This window comes from Catharus ustulatus, chromosome 3, assembly GCF_009819885.2.
Source record: "Catharus ustulatus isolate bCatUst1 chromosome 3, bCatUst1.pri.v2, whole genome shotgun sequence".
NCBI lineage: Eukaryota > Metazoa > Chordata > Aves > Passeriformes > Turdidae > Catharus > Catharus ustulatus.
Genome location: NC_046223.1, coordinates 69,087,560 through 69,102,459, shown reverse-complemented (window position 1 = coordinate 69,102,459; position 14,900 = coordinate 69,087,560).

Sequence of the window (14,900 nt, the reverse complement as noted above, 5' to 3'; positions counted from 1 at the left end):
GGAGCCAAGTTATGTGCAGCATTTCCAACAGAGCCATTGAATTTTCTTCTGATACTACTTTTTATATTTTGCTAATTGCTTTGGAATGGCTTTGTGTTCAAGGTAAACAAACAATGAGAACTTCTTTTAATTTAAAGTGGTTTCCTTCTTCCTGAAAATAAATTTAAACAGTAAAGTTCTATAGGATGCAGAGTGGCAGGTTTTAATGCTTTTTAGTACTGTCACTTTTCACATAATTCTGTGCTCTATTCTTTAGTAGTAAATGGGAAAGGGTGGGCCTTAGCATATGACAATGATCAAATAGAATTTCAATTAGCTCTAACCAGCCACTTTTGGCTTATAAGAACACACATTCTTGTACAAAAAAAAAATCTGAATATGTTTACACTGGGGTAAAATGAGCTAGAACCGAATGATTTGGATTGTAGTTCTTCTACAAGATGATTATTATATTAGATGATTATCTACCAAAAATAAGTACAGGTTGGTAATATAAGCATTCAGTATTATTGGACAATAAATGTTAAATTAGCTGAACTTTGCACCTAGGGATTCTAGGCTTGTGTGATAATAGAAATTAATGATCTGGACCTTGCATTTTAATATTGGTCCCTGCTCTACCACACAGACTCCAGCTTTACAAGCTACAGCTTGCAGAGATAGTAATATTTTTGGAAGCTTTTTGTTTTCTAATGTATTGTGCAAAACTGGAAGCAAGCTCACCATACACAGCACATATTACTGCAATTTACGATAAATAGATAAATAATGCAAATAATTTATTTTCAAAAGATTAACAGTTTCCTCAAGACTATGCAAACAAAAGGGCTTATGAAGTTAAAGAGCATCATAGCATGCGGTATAGAATCTGCAATAACATTTTCTGGTTTTTTAAGTGGGTGGCTGGAACTGGAACTCTTGAGCCAATATCAAGGAGTTTTATATAGGAAAAAAAATGGAAAACAGAATGGCTTTGCAAGACTGAAAAATCTCTCTCTTCTCTGGATGCAATGACCACTTCTAACCACTTCTAATCTGGCTGGTGACTCTAAGCCTGTCTGTATATGCAGTAACAGTAATTTTACACCTTTCTGAGTCATGTAGTTAAAGCTTCAGAATATAATGGTAAATAGGAGTCTTGATCCAAAACTCTACTCCTCAAAGGGATAGATGCCAGAGCATATTGCACTGTGATGACTGACTGGTGTGGCAAGCTTTTGGTACAGAAGGGTCAAAGTGGTGGCTTGAAAATACATGAAACTTTCCCATGGCCCCCACAGCCAGTTCCACCCTGGTCTAAAGATGAGGACATCAGTGATCCTAGAGACCTCTCTGATAGAACATATTTTAAAAGGGTGTAAAATGTTGTACAGCAGCCATTAGAGAGAAGAGTGACAAAAAATGGATAGAAACAGCCTTGTAGATATCAAGGTAAATGAAAAAGGAGATGGAGGAGGCGTCGCAGGTGCCGGAGCAGACATTCCTCTGAAGACTGTGGTGAAGTGGGTTATTTTGCTGCAGCTAGTGGAGCATCATCGTGCAGCAGATATCCACCTGCAGTCCCTGAAGACCTCCCTGCCAGAGCAGGTGGACATGCCCTCAAAGGAGCTGCAGTCCATAGACAGCCCTTGCAGGAGCCGACACAGTTTTCTTTTGATTTTTCTTCCTTATTTTACACCTTGTAATAAGAGCCAAGCTACCTCAAAAGCTATAAAAGCACCAGTAAAACACCTTTATCTTGTCTTTCAAATTCAGGTGTACTTGCCACCATCTTACTATATTTTGTATTATTAAACTGGCCTTTCAGGAATTAAAGACCCTTCTTTCAAATGCCTATATTCTTCTTTCATCCCCTTGGTTACAATGTTTTACAGTATAATCTTTCATCTCTTGCCCTTTATATCACACTCTACTGGAGCCATATAGTTAATCTATGAGTCTGGATTTTTTACTAACTTCAGTAGGAGCTGCATATACTCATATTCTCCACACACAGAAATGGACAATAAAGAATACAGAGAAAATGGTAACAGTAAATTTTTGAAATTTGATCACCACAGAATAAAAACTGAATTGTCAGACATTATTTAAAGAGTTATATTTATGCATTGTTATCATGCTATTTTTTAGATTTCATTCAGAAAGCGAGCAAAATACCATGTTATTTCTGGTAGCAAACAAAAACCAAATGCACAGGCAATGTCATTCACAGTATATCTTTTTTTTTTTTTACACATTCAAGATAATTTTGCTAAGTCATTAATAAGTGATGAATCAATCAACTGTGTATCAATGCCCTTATGTGTGAGTGCATTAACAGGTGTATGGTTTAAATTTTTTTAATATTTTCATTTAAATCGGGAGGGACAAGGGGGATGACATTTTCTATGTGTTACATTAGTAAAACAATAATCAAGGTCAGATATTTTCTCTGGACTCATTCTTAAAAGAACAATCACTACCTTTTATTAAGTCAAATCTAGCTTACCATGAGTTTCTTATAGCGTCCTGTTTTCTACAATTTTTTGCAATGCTTAATGTTAAGATCAATATTAGTGATAGTAGGACCCATACTTATTTTTTTATGTGAAAACTGTGTGAAAGAGCATGTTTTCCTATTCATAAACATCACTGAGTCCTTCCGATAGTCTTTTCTACTTGTTTTTATAACACACATTTTCTTTCTTCATTTGAATTGTAGTAGCAAAGTACCTTGTTCTTACTCCTTAGAAGCAAACACAGATATATGTCTAATTGGTATCTATTGTGTGCTTTTACCTAAGTTAAGCACATTATTATGAAATTACATGTGTTCCCACTGCACTATAATATCATTTACAGACTAGCTGATTTCTCTAGACACAGAGAGCTCATCCAGAAATGATGAAGGAGGCTTATGGTATGATTTCCCATTAGTAATCAAAATTATTGATGTTTACTCTATTATAGCATGACACACATAATAAATATAATCAGTCCAAGATACATTTTTGGCATGAAAATGTTACTTTGTAAAAGAATTTTGTTTCAAATGCAAATGTTCAGGTGCTAATCAGTATTTTTCTCCAAAAACTACGTTAAACACTATTTTTTTTCATAGAATGTAATTTTTTAAATATGCATATTTGAGAGCACAAAAGTTCTGCTGTGTTTGAGTAATCAAACATGAAAAATGAGTTTGTTAATCACACTGGCCCTTGTTATCAGGGCAATGATTTACAGAATAAGAATAGCTCATTATATCCCCAAATACTCAATGGAGTTTATATAGAAGGAATAAAAATGCTTCATATCCTGTCACACACTTATTGTTTTCAGCTTGAGTCACCCAAATGCTGTATAAAAATGACACATTTTACAAAGCAAACCTCTCATTAAAACATCACAAAAAATTGACACAGCAATACTATAAGTTATTTACATCCATAAACACAGAATTGAACTCAGAAGACACTAAGAGACAGGATACATAGCAGTCTTTAATGATAACCTTGCATAGAGTAATTTTAAAATGTAGTGATGTACACGCAGTCAGGATCTTGTTTTTTCTTTACATTTAAAGAAACAACATTAGAAAAACCTCTTAGTCAGGTATTTCAGTGATAAAAAATTAAATTTTAAATGAGTGAATGTAATTACAAAATTTATCTTTCACAGTAGAAATGTTGGGGTTCCCGTTGTAGCGCACAGCTGACTACACACTCTCAGAGAACTTCAGAGGTACTCAAAGGAATCTGCAGGTGATAAAATGAGCTCTTCTGAATTAACAGGTGCTCTACCCAGGGACATTACATATAGGTGTAGAAGAGTTTACAGGCAACCCTGTCCCTGATAAATCACAGCTGTACTAATTACCAAAGAATAACCTTACTCTTAATGGGTTGCAGCTATGACTTATAAAGACAAGCCAGATAAAAAGGGTCCTTAAGCTGCTCAAGGGGATTTTGGAGGCAGAGGGACTGGAGGAGGTAAAGGAGCCTTGGGGAAGGAGGAACTGAACGAATGTATCTGGAGGACTGATGGATTGGGAGAGAGACTTGCTGTGGTGAGGAACCTGCTGTGAGTTAGTCTGGGTCTGCAGTTAGACCCTTCTGTGGATGTGTGCAGTCATAGTTGAGCTAGGTGAAAGTTTGAAGTCAGAGGTGGCAAGCAAAATACTTGCAGCCATATTCCATCAAGAAATAATCTGCTATCCGAGCCTAAAAAGGAAACCTATAGTGGGAGTTTGCTGCAGTCCAAGTCTGTGATTAGCTGGAGTCAGGATGGCTCTTTTGTAAAAAGAATGAACTGGGACCCTTCTTGTATTGTTAAAAAATAGTCTGTATCTTGGCTCACTTCTAACCCTAATGAGACGTCTGCTGTAAGAGTTATGTTCAACAGAACCATTTCAAAATGATGGAAGTGTGCTGGGATCACTCCCACGTCAGCCACTAGGAAAAAACATAATCTGGTGACAAGCACCATATTTCACAAACTGTGTGTATTTGTCCTTGAATGACTTTAGTTCAAATAATCATGAAATATTACTCTTGGTCTATAGAAGCATATGAGGACAAGGTAGTTTTCAAGCAAGGACTACACGGCCAAGCATGTAAAAGTTACATTAGCTTTCATTTTTCCTGTTGTTTCATTTGTTGATTCTGCCTAGGTTGACTCTGATCTATTTCTGAGTCAACTTGAGTTGTCTTAATCTGTTGACACTACTGTCCAGTACAGTTAGAACTGGTGGGCGAGTCCTTTCTGAAACCACTCTAAAATGCAATCAAGTAATTCAATGGATAAACCTCTGTCTGTACATCTGTCTATATCAGCAAACAGTCTTTTATTATATAACATCCAGGTGCTACAGGAGGCCATGATATGCAAGGACACCAACATTTCTCAGTTTTTCATTATATTTCTTAAGGAAATAAGAACTTTGGTTCTTTGGTTGTATTTGTTTTAGAGTTACAATTGCATATGAAAACATTTCAACCAACAAGAATTTATAAGGTATTGGAGGCAGATATGCTTTATGATTTGTAAAGGGTCACTTATTTCAAGACAAATGGCTAAAATACTCAAATATTCACTAAGGCTTCCGGTGAAGTTGTGTTGCTCTGTTTCTTTTGTGGTATGTACATTAAGAGGTCTGTGTTCTAACTACTAAGAGTTATTTTGCTAGAAATCCTTTGAATGCTTAAAGTATCTGATGGAGAACAGTAATAAAATTTGCACTTACATGAAAGTTTAGGTCTTGTTTTTTCTCATCCTATTTAGTGAATGGAATGAAAAAACTAGAAACCTGCAAACACAACAAATAAACAGCTTTTGCTTCTCAGAAGGACTCTTCCTAGGAATGACAGACAATAGAAGAAGTTATATCTATTGATTAATAGAATGAGGACTCATCAAGTGACCTTGAAATCCTCAATCACGTAAAGGCATTTGTACTGTTTAGTAAATGTATATGCCTTTTATGAAGTTGGATATTAATCTATTATATACACTAGAGATAATTACAAAGCTCTGGAGATTTCATTGAGATAGAAATAAAGTCCTCTGTGAGATTTTGCACATGTATGCACACCTTTGCGGATCTTAATCTTCCTCCTTAACATTTTCAAGCAAATATTTAAGTGGCTTCTTTTTCCTACAAGTAGAGATCTCTAGCTGAATGTCTACTTTTGGGGTTTAATAGATCATACAGAATATGACAGTCTAATCTGGAGGAAGACAAAATTTTTTCTAGAGTTAACTTCTATTGCAATAGTACCATTTATGTAGGAATTTGTGCTGCAATCATGCTGGAAATATTCCACTGGATATAATTTGAGAACTCCCTATATATCTAGAATAGTGATTTTCCAAATACTTTTTATACAGTATCTGAGAAAATTGATCCACCTCTAATCCTGCCATGTTTTTTACCCCATGGACTTTTTTCGCATTCTTTTCTTCAGTAGTCCATAAAATTATGGCAGTAACCATTGTTTTTTGCAATTCAAGTCTTGTTTGGGTCATTGAAGTTTAATATATTCTAACAATAAAAAATTAAGGAGAAAGACCTTAATTTGTGTGAAATGTCATAAAAGACTTGTGTTCTGGGAGGGGTTCAGGAATGTATTTTTACTTCTGCAGACTTAATTCTTATGGTTTATAGAAAATACTTTCCTGGCTTACACATAAAAGGCAAGCAAAAGCACAGTCTTGGAAATGGCAAATCGTTCCTTATTTCTAAGAACTACAGAAGCCAGGTCTGCTTTCAGATATGCAGACATAGATTTTTGAGTCTGGATTTGGTTTCATTTTATGCCTTTTTTTTTATATTGTGTAATCAAAAGGCAATTTATAGAGCAAGAAATTAAATATCAGCAGTGCAGTAAGTTGTAGGTTAGAAAAATCACTGAATGAGAACTTTTTCCCTGAAATACCAACAGAGTTATGTCCAGCAGTTAGAGGATTGCAAATTGAAGTAAAAGTGTAAATGCATGTAAAACATGCAAGCTCATTTGAACTGAGGTCAGAAATGGGTTCTGAATGGATTTGTAGAGAGAATGCACTTTAATAATCTAATACCTGAAATAGAAATTAATTGTATTGCAGAAACAATAAAGGCAAACATATTTAGCCTTACATGCATGACAAGTCTCTTTTGATTTATTCAGAATTGCAGGACAGTCTACTTGTTGGTGATGAGGATAAACACTCATTGCACAGATCAGGAGTATCCATCCAAGAAAACACTTTTGTGTACACTGACAAGATAGGAACGATGAATGAAAGTATTTTTACTTCAAAATACCGTACTGCTCCAGTATTTTGCATAAAGAAGTTTAGATGAATTCTAAAACTGCACGTGTCATAAAATTAATGACCAGAAGGATAGGGGTGAGGATTTTTTAACTTCTTCAAATACTTTTTTTTCTTTTTTTATTAATAGGGATAAAATTACAAAGACACAGCATAAAAGTACTAAGAAGTCCTACAGCATCTGGACCAGATTCTCTTTCTCAGTAATGTTGTTTGGTAATCACAATTCTGTCTTACAGCTGCCAGGGCTTTATAACTAACCCAAATGTTTTACAGAAAGAGAGGGTGTTCATCTTGAGCTGCCCTCTGCATCCAGTACAAGGCCTAGAAAGGGCTGGTGCAGCGTCCACAACTTGCAGTTTTTATGGCCTTTTTAGTCTTACCATGAAGCCCTCGTAGTGCTTCCACTTCTCTGGCCATCTGGCCAAGCTAGAAAATACACAGATGATGCATATGGCTATTGCTGCCACCTCTTGGATATTCAGACACTGGGAACACCTAGTGTACAGGCTAGCCCAAAATATGTAGATTATTGGGGTCTGGGTTGGTTTTGGTCAGTTTTCAGGTTGGTTTGTTTTTTATAATGTTATACAGGTAGCAATGTATCTTCACTACCAAGAAAACTACAAAATTATTTCAGTTTGCAGTCAGAATGGGTTTTTTTGGCTTGATAGCTTTCAGGTAGCCGTTTTCCAACATTCCTTCACACAAACTTTTTTATGGATTTAACTTATGAAATCAAGACTGTTCTGATAGAACATTTATATCAGAATGTTCAGTAGATAGGACAGAATGTTGCATTTCCTATCCTGTTCTAAATGTCTTCAAGCTTTTTCATCATTTCAGCAAAGGGACAGTCTGAAACAAAACTGTGTGGGAAGAAACACACGGCACTTTGCAGCCCCTTTCTTCTTATAGACACAGAGTCAAGGTGCAGGGTTGTAAGTATTTTTTGGTTTTTGTGCTGATATTTTCTGGAAATTCTCTTAGTTCTATTACTGTAAACAGAGCCTTTGTCTAACAGTAACTTTAATTGACAAGGCAAAGTCAAAAATGAAAATGTCAAAGAAAATTGGTGGAAGTTGCAAGTTATTTCTACCATGGAATTTTTGGATGTTTCCTGCATTCGGACTGCAATTGTCAGAATTTTCTTTAACCTATTTCATGTACAGTCAGGACTTAATAAGCTGGGAGAAAGGAGAAGAGTAGGTAGTGCTTGACAGAAATTCTCCATGAAGCACATGCACCAAGACAAATATTATCTAATTATCAGCTCACATAAAACTGTTGTTTGCTGTCTTATATAATTAATGAGGCAGTCCATTAAAAAAGTGGAAGAGCAATTTATGTAGCTCTCAAAATTTTCAAGACTCTGGACTGCTATGTTTGAAAGCAAAGTTTGTAGAAGAGGCGTACTGATTTCTTTATGAATAGGTGAGCAGTGACATATTTATAAATGTGGAGAGATTTGTTTTGTACATTACATGTTTTCTCATTGTGCCAGTTGTTACTAGAAGAAGTTTAAGCATTATTTCTGAATTATTTCTGTTTATACTCTTCCCAACGGTATCTTACTTCAGTGTGCTTCTGCTCAGCTGATCTATATACCTTAACATTGCCAGGATTGACCTCGTCTTTGTTTGTAGCATATGGAATGTTGTTAGGCATATTCACAAGCTGAAACATACTTGAAATAAAGGTGAATCTATGTTTTATAGGTTCCTTGAATCAGATGCAGCAACATTAGAAGAATTAATAACCCAATGGAGGAATGAAATCAGAGAGCACACAAAGCCTGACTCACTTCACTTATGGCAATGAGAAAGGATAAAGAGCAGTTAAAAGTTGACACCTGTGATAAGACATGCGGGTGTATAATTGCAAGTGTAGCATCTACCAATTCTTCATTAGATTTGCAATGGGATTTTGTAATATTCAGGCATCGTTTGAAAGGATAAGCAGCAACCATGGACAGAAATGTACTTCTGTACTTTCATTTTCCTCTAAGGAGAATTTTATGGGGTTTTTTTCTGATCCCAAACATTGCCATCCTAGATGCTGCTACTACTTTGGTATTTCTTATTTCTTCTCCACACAGCCTCTACATTGGTTCTATTCATAAGCTTAAGAAAACTAATTGTCCACCTGTTAAGAGGTGAATGTTGAGGAAGACATAGGACACCACTAAGTTTGGGAACATGGGCATGGGTATGGAGGAAACTGTTGCCATGAACTTTTGAAGAAGATAAACTACTAAACACACTGTTCACTGCTAAGTAGATTCTAAACTGCTTCTTCCATTTTTCCAGTATAACTAGTGTGACACACTCTAGTTTAAAATGTACTTGTAGTTTTTTAGTTTATATTTATTATCCCATGCAAAGTATCTTCAGAACAATCATAATTCCCAATAATATGGAGATATTTCTTCTAGTATCAAGGACGATTTAGGCACAGAAGAAGGTATGCAAGCTTTCAGACTGAAAAGCTGAGGATTTTACAGGTTTGAACAAGTAAGGGAGGATGTGATAGTGAGAGAATTCATCCCTTATCTAAGTCTTTAATCCAGTGTCCACTCAACCACACTGAATGTTGAAGCACCTCAAAATTATAAAATCGGTTATGTTTTTGCAGGAACTCATACCTCTGGTTAATATCAGTATCAGAATTTTGTAAGGAAGAAGTAGAGATTACAGACGTATGTGGATAGCCTACATATTTGTCATCGGGTGGAAAAGAACATTCAAGAAACCAAAGTTATGTTTAGTTATGCTTATGGAGTTAAACTATTCATTTACCGTCTGTGGAAAGAACAAAAACATCATTCTCTACAGATATTTAACACTTTTGGAGTTTAACTCATGGGTGAAGTCTCATGGTCACTGGGTTCAGTGGCAAAAATTAGCATTCAATTAATTCAGCAGCTGGGTTTTCAGTTGGCATATTAAATAAAATGGAATGGGTTTAAATTGAACAAATCTCTCCTTCTACTCTCGTTTCTTGGGGCAGCACAGTCACTTCTGCCTAAACTCAGGGAACCATTGATTAGATCAAATCAATGCATTTGGGGAAAAGAAGAAAGAAAAGGAGCCCAAGTATAATCTGGGGAATTGAGAAGCTGATACTATTTTTAAATCTTATTTAAAAAATCTAAGGTATATGTAAATTTGAGATAACATACCTCCCTTGTACCAATGCCTCGAAGGAATTTACTTCAGTAATTCACATCTAATTCTATAATTATTAAGCTGGATAATGTATTTTCAATGTTTAATACCACAAATGCTTTGGTGTTTTCAATGTAATCTTTAATTTTCACCATCAAAACCAAAGACTTGATAAAAATCTCTTTATGTGTTTCCTATTCTGTTTAGTGATAACTGAATCAGGTTTTCTTTTTTTCCTTTCAGTGTTTGAGTACTTTTGGCCACCTTTCAGCCAACCAAAATTAAAAACAGGCTGATTAAATGGCTCTCTATTGTGCTGTTCCGACAGCTTCATTAATGTTTCAGTTTATGGCCACAGAGTGAGCCCCACTGCTGTAACTTCTGATAGTTTGTGGAAGCAGATTTGAAGGCACAGGATGTGGGGTGTGCAATTTTGCACAGTTGCAAAGTTCTGATTACATGAATTATACATGAAGTCCATTACTGTCAATGCTCACTGGTGGTAACAGCACTCTGAAAGTGTAAAACAGCTTTTTCTTTGCAACAAGTAAAACTCAACCAACCAAATACAAGCCACATAAGGGAGGAAAATAAAGAACAATAATAAAAAAATCCCTAACATTCTTTATTTGTCTGTCCAATGACTAGATTGGATAAAAAATATCTGAGAGCCTTCCAGCTCGTTTTGCTGGTGTTCAGGTATTTGAGAACTAAGGTGTCAGGAAGCAGAAAGGTGATGGAGAAATAAACCTTCAAGGCTATGGCTGTAGATTATTGCACACGTAAAGGATTTCTCCAGCATGAACACAAAAATATGTCTGAAAGCTCTCAAAGCCATTTTGCCTCTTTTCACTAGTTGTCTTTCTGCTCTGTCAAATGTAGCACTTTATTAAAGCTTTGGGGTGTCTTTTTTTAATTTTCCTCTTCCTTCTCTCTTTGTGACTTTTCAGGAGACAAGAAAATAGTTTTTAAAAGCAAAAAGATGAGAGAGAAAAACTAGCTCTAATTTCCAGTATTCTTACTTTACTCAAATGACTTACCTCCTTGTTATTTTTCATTTAGTACTAAAAGGAAAATTTAATGCTAGTTGTTACAAAAACACTCCTCAGTGCAATTCTATATAAACTTCATCCTTTCCCTCCTACCACCTAAACAAATTAATTTATCTATGTCAGACTGTTCAGTAACGTACCAAAACATGTGTACACCAACACTTACACAGATACTGCCATTGACATCAGTGGGAAAATTTTACCCACGCAATCTGAGGAAGAGTAGAACCTGTAAGTGTCAACGCAGGAACTAAGCCAAACTTATCAGGCAGGGCAAGCTCTTTCAGTTTCACATGGACAGGATGTGTATTTCCTCTTCCTCTAGCACTGGCCAGAATAAGTAAAGCTGCACATGTCGTACCACGGCTTGTACTTATATTTGCTTCCACTGTAGATTAAGGCAGTTTCCTCTATCAAGGATTCTTAGTACTCATTCCACATGCTTAACATGCCCTTTCTGTCTGAGGCTAGATGTAGAGCACTGCTCATGACTATTCATTGCAATGTCTTGGCAAGACATTCACAGCCTTAATATGTCAAAAAACAAATGTTCATGGGGTAATACTTGTACCTTGAAGTAGTTATGTTAAGAAAAAGACATTGGCAAATTAATGTAAGGCAAACTGCCTAACCCCTCAAACCTTTTTTTAAAAAACACAGAGAACTGGCTTTCTCAGGATGTTCAAAATTACTTTTCATGTGCCATGTGAGGCCAAGTTTCACACCTTTTCAGCTAAATGTTCTTCTGTAGTGTAATCGTTGTACGTAATTTCAGTTATGAAACTTCTGAATAAATTCAGCTCTGGATTTTTGTGGGGAAGGGTATTTATCTCTGCTGCAGTTACTTTCCACAGGTAACTGAGAAGCCATGTACTTTTCAGTACATGATGTGTTGTTCCACAGTCACCAATACCAGACTTTTGCATTGCCACGTTATCAGGCAGTACTAAAGTGATCTTTTTCAGACACAGGCACACAATCACATTTCTCACCCAGAATACATGATTGGACTATCCCTCAGAGTATTTTGTCTCCCTGATTTTGTACATGCTTTACATCACCTGCACTTGTCAGAAAACCCACAAATATTTTTTTAAGAAATCTGGAGAAGAAATGCAAGCTTGTCTCACTCTGAAACAGAATGTCTCTGCAGTGTTTCTGAACCCATGCTAAGACACCTACATTAATATTTGCCATTTACCATACTACTGAACCAAAGTCTGCAGCAACTTATATACCAAAATTTGCAAAAGTTGTGTCAAGAAAAAAACTTTCTCTTTAAGAAAAACAAACCTTTCTCTATTTTTTTCATGCTAGGAATGGAATTCTATCATTCTCACCCCAATGTTTTCTCTATCTATTAAACAGTAAACCTATCAACATATTTTTATCTGCTTTTATATCAAAGTTCTGTAGGAAATTAGATACAACCATAAAGAAACTGGCTGTATCTGAAGCAATAGTTTCTCCTTAACTACAAAGTATCATTTTGAACAGGTAATGACAAAAATACCAAAGCAATGTCCTGCTTCTGCAGTGAGTATGAATGTTTGGAGGATAACAGCATATTTCATGTGGCAACAACCCACCTTGCTACACTTCTGTAAAGTAATTGTGTAGTTGTCATTCACAGTACAGTAGATTGGAATATCATGAGATCAGTCACAACTAGCATATTCAATCTGACTGCATTTTATAAGGAAGTATATTCCTCCTGGAAATCTGATGAGAATCAGCTGTTGTTTTCCAGGGGACATTGATATTGATCTCTCTTTTTCCTTCTCTTTTCTTCCTCTCCTCTACTCTTTTACTCCTTAAATGACCAAATTCTATTTTAAACCCTTCAGGGTGAGCAATCTGTATCAAAACTTGTCTCTGCTACAAATACACAGGGAAGCAGGGCGAATGATATCACTCTGCCTTGGGTTTGCACAGCAAGCTTTTGTAGCAGGGGAACTATGGGGGGCCTCTGTGAGGAGCTGGAGAAATTTCCCCCATATCCAACAGAACTAATTCCAACCAGCTCCAAGAGGGACCTGCTGCAGGACAAGACCAAGCCCATCAATGACAGTGATATTGCCTCTACAACAAAAGATTTGAGACGGTTTTAGGGGAGATGAATCTGGGCTATAGAATCTGCAGCCAGAGAAAAGAAAGGGTACTTACTGCAAGTTTGGTTTCAAATATATTTGATATATGAAATGAAATCTGCATGAAATCTGCAATTCCTCAGTCTCTCTGATAGTAAGAATATGCCCTCCTCAGAAGACCAGATTGACAAGAGACTTTGAAACCAAATGACCTGGAGAACTGAGACATAAATTTTCCTCTGTTTCGTAGAGATGCAAGGCATTCATACCTTTACCTGGGCGATGTTGACTTGGACCGTGCTGCACCATCTAACAGGTTGTCTTGTGAACTTCCGGGTGTTTGGGGTTTTTTGCAATGTGTAGAAGCACTCATAAAAAATGAGATCACTGACCTAAGACTGCAGGCAGTTAATATTTTCAGTAAAAATGGGTGTAAATATAAAGGATGATGTAAGGATAAGAGAAGGCCAGTAAAAGGGGATGAATCAGAGAATCAAACCAATGTGTTCAGTCTATTAATCTTACCAAACAGAAAATCTGTAATTATTGCAAGGGTGACCTTAACTCGGGGAAATAGGAACATCTTACGTGAGCACAAAGCAAAGACATGACCATTTCATGGAATTATTAAGAGGCAGATACATATTTTTCTGCACATTTTGTTTCGAAGTAGGGATGAATTTTTACTTTTTTTATATATTTCAGGGGCAGACTAATGTCCATTTTTGGGTGAGAACACCTCTTTTATCTGTTTTCTCTAAGTATTTCTAATTATATACATTATATAAATATAATATTGTAAAAGTTTATTTTAGTTTAACTGTGAGCAAACCAATGCTACTTTTCCACTGGGACTCTATTTAGTCAATGGCAGCTCATCAGGACTCCCAAGTCTTTGCCTCAGAGATACCCAGTCAGTAAGAGTAATTTACCCACATTGCATTTTTGTAGAGGTTGGTCCATTCCTGGTGGAAGATTGATGACTTCAATAAGGTCCCTGTTGAACCTTGCCATCAGTCTAAGTCTCTGAACAGTAGACTTGCCTTCAAAAATACAGATTGGTCTTTCAACATTGGTCTTCTGACTTGACAAAAGAGTGCACTTCTTCACCTCCTCCGGGTCGTTGGCAAAGATGTTTAACAAGACTAAGAGGTCCCTGGATAGAATTCTGAGGAATTGCACTTGTAACTTGCTGCCAGGGAGATTGCAAACTATTAACTTCTACCCCATGAGTCCCACAATCCAGAACATTTTCCATCCATTTTGTAATAAATTTATCTGTGTTATCATATCCAAACCTTTTCAGACAAGTGTTAGAGAAGACTATGTTGAAAACCTTACTAAAGTCAAAATGCTTTTCCTATCTGTGACCAAGGGAAAATCAACATTCCTCTTCCTCTTTAGATCCAGTACTTTTATCCCGCAAAGTAACTAAAAGACTCAACCAATATTTCAGTCCAGGTTAGTTTTTCAAGTCAGTTTTTTAATGCATGCCAAAATTGCTTCCAAGAAGCATTGCTCTGTAATTTTCACAGCAACTGAAGTGAGGCTGACAAACTCTTAGTTATTTCAATTTTCCTCAGATTGCTTGAAGATGGTTAAAGTATTTGTCTCCTGCTGCTGTTCTTTCAGCACACTTGTGTATAGCACACTTAATCCTATGAATTAGTGTGAATCAAACCCTCTTAAAAAAGTCCGTGACTCCAACTCACATGCTGCTGGTTGGTTCTCTCCTTCTGCAACCTTGCCTCCAAACAGAGAGGCCCAAGAGACCTTGCTGGAGAAAATCAATGAAGGCA